Here is a 9,722-nt window from a genome sequence, read left to right as displayed (position 1 = left end):
ATTATATTAGTGAATCTACTCATCTGATGCCTCAGCTCATCTGTGGAGCTGAAAGGCAGGGCAGGACCTGGAATGGTCTTCAAAAATACATGTTAAGTTGGAGTTCCCATTGTGGCTCAGTGGTACGGAACCCAACTATCATATGTGAGGACACGGGTTCGATCCCTGGCCCCGCTCAGTGGGTTAAGGATCCGGCATTGCTGTGAGCTGTGGTGTAGATCGCAGACATGGCTTGGATCCCGAGTTGCTATGGCTGTGGCATAGGCTGGCAGCTACAGCTCCAATTTGACCCCTAGCCCTGGGAACTTCCATAGGCTGTGGGCATGGCCCCCAAAAAAAAGAAGGCAAAAAAAAAAAAATATATATATATATATATATATATATATACTAAGTGAATGAAAAACAAATGAGTGAGTGAATCTAAGGTGGTAAGAGGATAATAGCTCAGTTAATCCAGCTGGTGCTTTGACTATGGGTTCAAGTGTGGGCACTGCCACTTATGAACTGTATGACTCTGGCAACCATCTTAACCTCTCTGGGCTTTAGTCTCCTCCTCTAATTATCACAGTTCTTGAACAGATTCAGTGGTAAGATGTGTGTCCGTCCCTTAGCTTAAAATTTGCACATAGTATATGCTCAATTAAAACAAGAGGCTTTTTGGACTTCTCTTGTGGCACAGAGGGTTCAGTATCTAGTTAGCCCACTGCTATGGCATGAGTCTGATCTCTGTCCCGGGGACTTCTACCTGCCATGGGTGCAGCCAAAAAAGAAAAAAAAAGATTATCATTATTATTTTTTTTTTTTTAGGGCTGCATCTGCGTTATATGGAGATTCCCAGGCTAGGGGTCAAATTGGAGCTACAGCTGCTGGCCTATAGCCACAGCCACAACAATGTGGGATCCAAGCCGAGTCTGTGACCTACACCACAGCTCACGGCTGCCGGCCTACACCACAGCCACAACAATGTGGGATCCGAGCCGCATCTGCAGCCTATACCACAGCTCATGGCAACGCCAGATCCTTAACCCTCAGATCGAGGCCAGAGTTAAACCCGCAACCTCCTGGTTACTAGTCAGATTGGTTTCCGCTGTGCCACAACAGGAACTCCAAAGAAAGGATTTTTTGATGAGCGGTTTAAAAATGAAAGTACGCATGTGCATGTGAATGTAATTATATCTGTTTTTGTAGGCTATATAAAAAATTGTTAGCTAATGCCAGGGGAAGAAATGGGGAGAATAAGGTACATTTTTTCATCTTGTACATTTTTTTTTTTGCCACACCCAAGGCATATGAAGGGTCCTAGGCCAGAGATCGAATCCTTCCACAGCTGCAGCAGCGCCAGATCCTTAACCCACTGTACCACAGCAGGAACTCCTCATCTTGTACTTTATACACTTTGAGTTAAATGTCTTACTTTAAGCATGTTTTACTTTTGTAATAACTCAAGATTTAAATGAAAAATAAAATCCAATAAGCATATGAAAGAATACTCAGCCTCATTACTTGATTAGTCATAAGAGAGATTCAAAACAAAACCACCAGAGTTCCTGCTGTGGCGCAGCGGAAACGAATCCGACTAGGAACCATGAGGTTGCGGGTTCGATCCCTGGCCTTGCTCAGTGGGTTAAGGACCCGGCGTTGCTGTGAGCTGTGGTGTAGGCCAGCAGCTGTAGCTCTGATTCCATGGTTCCCAGACTCTGTAGCTCTGGTTCCCTAGCCTGGGAACCTCCATACGCTGCGGGTGAGGCCCTAAAAAGGGAAAAAACAAAAAACAAAACAAAAAAACCACTTCCATGAGATAACCATGCTTGCCACCAGAAAGTCTAAATTAAAAGGCTTGAACATACCAAATGTTGGCAAGAATGTGGAATAACTGGAACTCATACATTGTTGGTGGGAATGTAAATGATATGCCCATTTTGAAAAGATATTTGAGAGTTTCCAATAACAGGCATACTTACCCTATGAACCAGAAATTCCATTCCTAGTTATGACCCAGTCACCAGGAGAAAAGTGTACGTTCCCAAAATGACTTGTGCACAAATGTTCGTAGCATCTTTATTTATAATAGCCCCAACCTGGAAGCAACAGAAATGTCCAGCAGCAGAAGGATGGATAAACATTTTGTGGTGTATCCATCCATTGGAATACTATACAGCAAAAAAAAAGGAATGAACTACTGATACAAGTAACAGCATGGATTCATCTCAGAAGCATGACATAGAACCAAAGAAGCCAGACACAAAAGAAAGTGTGTTGCATTGTTTCATTCGGAGTGAATCTGAGCTGCAGCAGTGACCCATGTCTCAGTTGTAGCAATGCTGGATCCTTAACCCATTGTGCTACTGTGGGAACTTCTCCTTGGGGCTTTTTATCCTTTTTTTTTTTTTTTTTTTTTTAATCTTTTTGCCTTTTCTAGGGCCGCTTCCACGGCATATGGAGGTTCCCAGGCTAGGGGTTGAATCAGAGCTGTAGCCACTGGCCTAGGCCAGAGCCATAGCAACTCAGGATCCAAGCCACATCTGCAACCTACACCACAGCTCAGGGCAACACCGGATCCTTAACCCACTGAGCAAGGCCAGAGACTGAACCCACAACCTCATGGTTCCTAGTCGGATTCATTAACCACTGTGCCACAATGGGAACTCTGGGCTTTTTATTCTTATGAAAACACCTACATTCACAGACAGAAGCCTTTGGCCAAGGGGCGGGAAGGGAGGGCTCCTGATTAACAAGCTCAGACGCCTTGGTTCTGCCAGTGGCTCTCTGGGGAGCAGTGACGATGTCTGTGTGTCAGTTTCCCCATCTGTCAAATGGACCGAGTTTTGTCCTACCAGCGGGGGAGGCAGGGGTGGGGGACGGGAGGGCTTTGGAGTGAAGGAGGCCCAGGTTGGAAAAGCTGTCCCATCCTTGTCACTGGCCTTACCTCTCCAAGCCTGCCTTTGCTCATCCGCTAAATGGGGACAGTAATAGTGCAGCCCTCATGGGAAGGTCACGAATGCCTGGCACATGGGGACCTCTCGGTGTCATGCCTATGTCCTTACCATCATTATTACTAGGTGACAATGCAAATGTCAGCTGCTCTCCCTGGCCAGGGATGGGTCAAGCCTAGTTATTGAGATAGCGTATTTATTTATTTTTTGTCTTTTTAGGGCCACGCTCCTGGCATATTGAAGTTCCCAGGCTAGGGGTCAAATCGGAGCTGCAGCTGCCGGCCTACACCACAGCCACAACAGCGCAGGATCCGAGCCACATCTGCGACCTACACCACAGCTCACAGCAATGCTGGATCCTTAACCCACTGAGCGAGGCCAGGGATCAAACCCAAGTCTTCGTGGATACTAGTCAGGTTTGTTAGCGCTGAGCCATGATGGGACTTCTGAGATAGTATATCTTAAAGGCGCCTCGAACACTGGGAGATTCCCTCTACAGGCAGCATGATCCTCTTCCCAATGAACTGGGCGGCAGAGGGGTCTCAGCCCCGGATTTGCGGGGAGGGGAGGGTTTTGCTCCTGTGCAGGCCTGGCCGTCTTGGCAGAATGCTTGGGATCCCTGATCTTCAGGCACTAAATGGACCTCAGTGGACCTCCTCCCCTCCTGCACCTCCACGGACCCAAGACATCTGACAATTAAAAACATCCCTGGGAGTTCCCTTGTGGCTCAGTGCGTTAAGGATCTGGCATTGTCCCTGCTGTGGCTTTGGTTGTGGCTGTGGCTTGTGTTCGATCCCTAGTCCAGGAAATTTTGTATGCCACAGGTGAGGCCAAAAAATAATAAATAAATAGGAGTTCCCGTCCTGGCGCCATGGGTAACGAATCCGACTAGGAACCATGAGGTTGCGGGTTCAATCCCTGGCCTCGCTCAGTGGGTTAAGGATCCCGTGTTGCTGTGGCTGTGGTGAAGGCTGGCAGCTGCAGCTCCAATTAGACCCCTAGCCTGGGAACCTCCATATGCCGCGGGTGCAGCCCTAAAAAGACAAAAAGACCAAAATAATAATAATAATAATAAATACATAAATAAATAAATAAACTACACAAAACCCACCCCATGCACTTTTCCACTTGGGAGAAGGAACCGCCCCTGCGGCTGCCTCCTTGCTTGGGGCTCCCTGCCTGAGTGCACAGGTCAAATGCTTTTTTTTTTTTTTTTTTCCTTTTTTAGGTCCGCGCCCATAGTATATGGAATTTCCCAGGTTAGGGGTCAAATCAAAAATGCAGCTGTCAGCCTACACCACAGCTGCAGCAACAACAGATCTGCAATCTACACCACAGCTTGCTGCAACGCCAGATCCTTAACCCACTGAGCAAGGCCAGGGATCGAACCCATATCTTCATGGACACTGATCAGGTTCTCAACACACTGAACCACAACGGGAACTCCAGGTCAAACCCTTTATAAAGGTGTCTGATGGACGAGGTGATGGTGGCTGAATCCAGTCTGTGCTACCCTTGCCAAGCCACGTAGGGCCCTGGCACGAGACTGTCCGAGACCATTGTCACTGGACTTTGCTAATTCTGTGGAGGTGACAGATGGGGTGGTAAGGCCCGGTCCTGAAGTCTCCCGGCCCCAGGGTCCCTGACCCCGTCCCCTTACACAGCAGCAGCCTCACCCTAAACCTTTGCGCTGGGCTCTCCCCCCTAAATCCCTCGCCTTCTCCCCCAACCACCTCCTCTCTTTCTCCCCACAATGACGTCTATCCTCCAGGCCGTGCCCCCCAGGGGGCAGCTCAGTCACCCCCGACACACTCCGGCACTCAGAACCCAGGATTATTCTCATTCTCTCTGGAGAAGCCAGAGGGCAAAAATCAGCAGGCCTTAGGATCCTGAGAGAGGAAGGAGGGCCACCCTGGGGCGGAGGTGGCCCCACCCTGAGAAGCCCCGCCCCGGCTCACCGCAAGCTTAGTCACTGGGAGGACTGGCTAGGCCCTGCCAGCCCTGCCACCCTGGCCAGGCTCTGAGTCATCAGCTGGTGAGGGGCAGCTTTGGCGCAGCAGGAAATCAAGCTTGACATGAAAGGGGTTGGGCAGAGCTTGGTGGGGCCTAAAACCCCTGCTGGCCGGTCCTGGAGGAACTGGGGTGACAGTCAACATTGGCTCGGCAGCCAGCCTCTTTCCTGGGCTTGCTGGGAAGTCAGGACCTGGGCCAGGCTCAGGGTCCCTGATCCTGGGGGCTCTCGCTGGGGAGGGTTGGGTGAGTTGGGAGTTTAGACTAGTGCATCAGTCACCATGACACGAGGATTCTTGACAAGGGACGTATGACAAGTGCCGGGGGGCTGCTGGCTGCTACCATCATTTCATCAGGGCGATTTGTCACCATGCGTCAAAAGCCTCAAAAGGAAGTTTATGGCAGCTGTTTCACGTCTGGAAACTTATCCTTAGGAAATAAGAAAGTGTCCAGTTATAGGTAAAAAGTTTAGTGGGTCATATAACCACCACAGTCATTCAAAGTGTGTAGAATGAACAATTCATTAGCGTGGAGAGATGCTCTTTTTTTCTTACGGCTGCTCCCGTGGCACAGGGAAATTCCCAGGCCAGGGATTGAACCCAAGCCTCAGCTGTGCCCTACATGGCAACTCCAGATCCTTTAACCCACTGTGCCAGGCCAGGGATCAAACCTGCACCTCCTCAGTGACTTGAGCCGCTGCAGTCAGGTTCTTAACTCACTGTGCCGCAGCGGGAGCTCCTGCTCATATCACACTGCTAAGGGAAAGACAAAAGGGGGTGAGTGAATGGTGGGCATAGCGGAGAAGCCCACTTTATGTCTGAGAACTGGATGTGCGTGTGGGACCGGGTCTGGAAGGATGCAGTGTATAGCATGGCGTGTTACGGTTCTGAAGCTGGCAGAGTTGTGTGTGGGCCTTATCTTCGCCTCTTACTTGTTGTGTGACCTTGGGGAGGTCACTTCACCTCACCGAGACCGAATTCTCTCTCCTCATCTTAAGATGAGGGTCCCCCCAAAGGGCCTCCTTCACAGAGCTGTGGTGAAGATTCAACGAGGCAGAGCTGGGTACAGGCGAAGCCCACAATGAATGGGAACTCCTATGGTCTTTATCATCTTGTTACTATTATTTGTCACCCCCTGCCTGTTGTCTGGCATTTCAACATCACTTTGTCTGACTTCGGGGCTGTGGCGTTCAACTGGGCATCATGACCTGTGGAGGTGGTGAGCACCCTGTGCCTGGAGGTATGCAAGCAGAGGCTCTGCCTGGCAGAGACGCTATAGAACAGACTTTGCTATCAAACGGGGAGGGCAGTTGGTGTGGCCACGGCAGGCATGAGCCTAGGCCGGTGTACGAACCAGCCTGCTGAGTCCCAGGACCAGGTGGGTGCCCCCTGTCAATTTCCCTGCAGTGCCCACCACTCACCCAAGCTCCCATTATGTCGGACACTAGGGATATGGAACAAGGCCATCGCTGTTCTCAGAAGGGAACAGTAATGACACACAAAGTAATTATAAAAGTGCTGATTGTGAAAAAGGAGAAGTGTAGTGTCCGGGAGAGGTGGGAGTGGAGGGGTCCTTTTGGCTGAGGTCTGAAGGGTGAGTAGTGCTGGGTGGGGCAAAGCCGGGAAAGGGAATCAGGATGTGTGGGAGCCGAGGAGGATGGAGCAGGGCTAGTTTGAGGATGTGAAAGGTCACTATGACTAGAGAAGTGCCAGGGGAAGAGGCACAGAAGAGGCACTGGCAGGACCCCTAAATGCCATGGCTAGGGTTTGACTTAACTCCAGGCCAGTGGGAGCCACAGAAGGCTTGAAGCAGGGGACTGGCACGGTCCTATTTGTGTTTGGGAACAATCCAGCTGGCTGCCCAGTGAGGTGGAAGGCAGGGAAGCCAGGGGACGGGAGGGCATTCCACCAGGCTGGCAGTCATGGAGCCTGGACTTGGGTGTGGTGGTAGAGCTGGCCACCAGGGGGAGCAAGAAGGGACTTTAGCTGCCGGAGGCCAGGTGGCAGATGGAACCTGGCCGGTGAGCTGGGTCTCCTTCCATCACCCCACAGTTAAGAAAGAGGGGAGGTCTAGGCGGGGTGCCAGGGTCCCTTGCAACAACGGGCCGTGCCAACTGGATCAACAGTGGTGGACACATGATATTCCTTAAAAACAAGATCCTGATTCATCCACACTCCCTGTTGTTTACCTGAGGTGTTTGTTTTTTTCTCCTGGGCTATTTCAGGTCTGACAGGTTTGTGGGGAGGGCAGAGCTGGGGCTCAGAGCCAACGGGGAGGGAGAGGGGCCAACCAGGCAAGGAAGGGACCTCCCCCTTCTTACAAGACCAGGAAGGAGCCTGGCCTGGACCCAACTATGTGTTCTGGGGCAGATCCCGTGCCTCCTCCAGGCCTCTGTCCAAGCTCTGGCTCTGACCTTCTGGACCCTCCCTTTTCCAAGTAGAGTTTTCTTCTCCTTCACCTTTGGGTTCTTATTTCTAAACATGCTTAAGGGTGGGGTGGGTGGGGAGGGGTGGGGCAGCCCTGCAGGGAAGAGGGTTGGCAGAAGCCACTTCCTGAAGGCCTGAAGAATCAGGAGCTGTAGGTGGCATCTTCCACCTGGAGGTGGGGGCGGGGCAGGCGCAGCAGGTGGGCAGGCGGGAACCCTTCCCTCTGTGCTCCAGATCTGGACCGTGTTGTGTCCACGTGCCTGTTATCTTCCACCAGGCTCTGGGGCCTGGGCCAAGGAAGGGGTGTGGGAGAGCCTGGTGAACAGAGATGGCATCCAGAGCCCTAGAGAAAGAGCAGAGACCATCCCATCCCCCGCTGCTGCCTGGCAGAGTTGAGAAATCCTTCCTATAGAAAGAGCTTTCAAAAGTGAATAAGGGAATTCCCGTCGTGGCGCAGTGGTTAACGAATCCAACTAGGAACCATGAGGTTGCGGGTTCGGTCCCTGCCCTTGCTCAGTGGGTTAAGGATCCGGCGTTGCCGTGAGCTGTGGTGTAGGTCGCAGATGCGGCTCGGATCCCGCGTTGCTGTGGCTCTGGCGTAGGCCAGTGGCTACAGCTCCAATTAGACCCCTAGCCTGCGAACCTCCATATGCCGCGGGATCGGCCCAAGAAATAGCAACAAAACAACAACCAAAAAAAGTGATTAAGAAAAAAAGATAGACATTCCACTAGAAAAGCAGAGGATAACAGTAATAACAATAACAACCACCCACAAATAGCCAATACATGTATGAAAAAAGTCTTTAATTTTTTTATGTAGTTCTTTTAGGGCCACACCCGCAGCAGATGAAGGATCCCAGGCTAGGGGTCGAATCAGAGCTACAGCTGCCAACCTACACCACAGCCACAGCAAGGTGGGATCCGAGCTGCGTCTGCGACCTACATACACCACAGCTCACGGCAATGCCGGATCCTGAACCCACTGAGGGAGGCCAGGGATCCAACCTGCAACCTCATGGTTCACTAGTCGGATTCATTTCCTCTGCGCCACGGCACGAACTCCAAGCGTCTTTAATTTACTCAGAACTAAAACCTGAACGCCCAAACGGCCTCCGGTATAAGGGCTGAGGTTCCCTGGCTTTTCGAGTGAGAAATTTTCCTGACGTCTCACTTCTCGGGATCCTGTCCTCTTCCTCACGTGGACTGACTATAACCATTTTTCTTTCCTTTAACAAACAAATCATTCTTCCCCCACCCAGAGGTCATGACTGGCCAGATTTATTGCTTTAAATTGGTAGAGAGTTGAGGACTTTGAAGGAATTTTACAATCTTCCCAGAATAAAGTTAAAAATCCCACGTACTGGACACTCGGGAGCCTCCCATCTGGTGTCCCCCACCCCACCTCACCCCACCCCCCGCCCCATCCACGGCAGGTGCCCTTCTCTCCTCTTCCCTACAGGAGTCCGGGAATAGCTGTCCGGCCCTGGGGTCCATCAGGGTTCATCTCCCTTTGCCTTTGCTCCGATTGACCACTTTCCTGGCATGCCCTCGCCATGCCCACCAGGCAATGTTTAAGTAAGGATGCTAAGGGCAGACAATGGAATATCATCTTTAAAAAATCCTCATACTTGGTGATTCTTCCAACAAAGTCATTGCAAGGACTCTGAGATGAGGCAGGCTACGTCTGGTATGATACCTGGATGTGGTACCTGCTCCGTAATATGTAGCTATTCCCGGATCTTCATGGAGCAGCTTTCTTGCCAGTCAGGTCTCAAAGTGTCACCTCCTCACAGAGGCCCTCCAGAATCACCTTCCTAGGTGATACCCCCACACCTGTCACTCTAGCCTTTTTTTTTTTTTTTTTTACTTTTAATTAAAAAATTTGGGGGGTGTTCCCACTGTGGCATGGTGGGTTAAGACTCCAACTGCAGCAGCTTGGGTTGCAGTGGAGGTGGGGGTTCCATCCCGGGCCCAGTTCAGTGGGTAAGAGGATCCGGTGTTGCTGCAGCTGTGCCTCAGATTAAATACCTTGCCCAGGAACTTCCATAAGCCACAGGTGCAGCCATAAAAAAAATTTTTTTTTAATTACTTACTTTTCGTTTTTTGGGTTTTTTTTGCTTTTTTTTTTTTTTTCCTAAGGCCGCACCCACGGGCATATGGAGGTTCCCAGGTTAGGAGTCGCATCGGAGCTACAGCCACCGCCCTACACCACAGCCACAGCAGCACAGGATCTGAGCCACCTCTTCGACCTACACCACAGCTCACGGAAACACTGGATCCTTAACCTACTGAGTGAGGCCAGGGATTGAACCTGCAACCTCAAGGTCCCTAGTCGGATTCAATCCACTGCGCC

This window comes from Sus scrofa, chromosome 1, assembly GCF_000003025.6.
Source record: "Sus scrofa isolate TJ Tabasco breed Duroc chromosome 1, Sscrofa11.1, whole genome shotgun sequence".
Classification (NCBI taxonomy): Eukaryota; Metazoa; Chordata; class Mammalia; order Artiodactyla; family Suidae; genus Sus; species Sus scrofa.
This window is presented reverse-complemented; position numbering follows the sequence as displayed.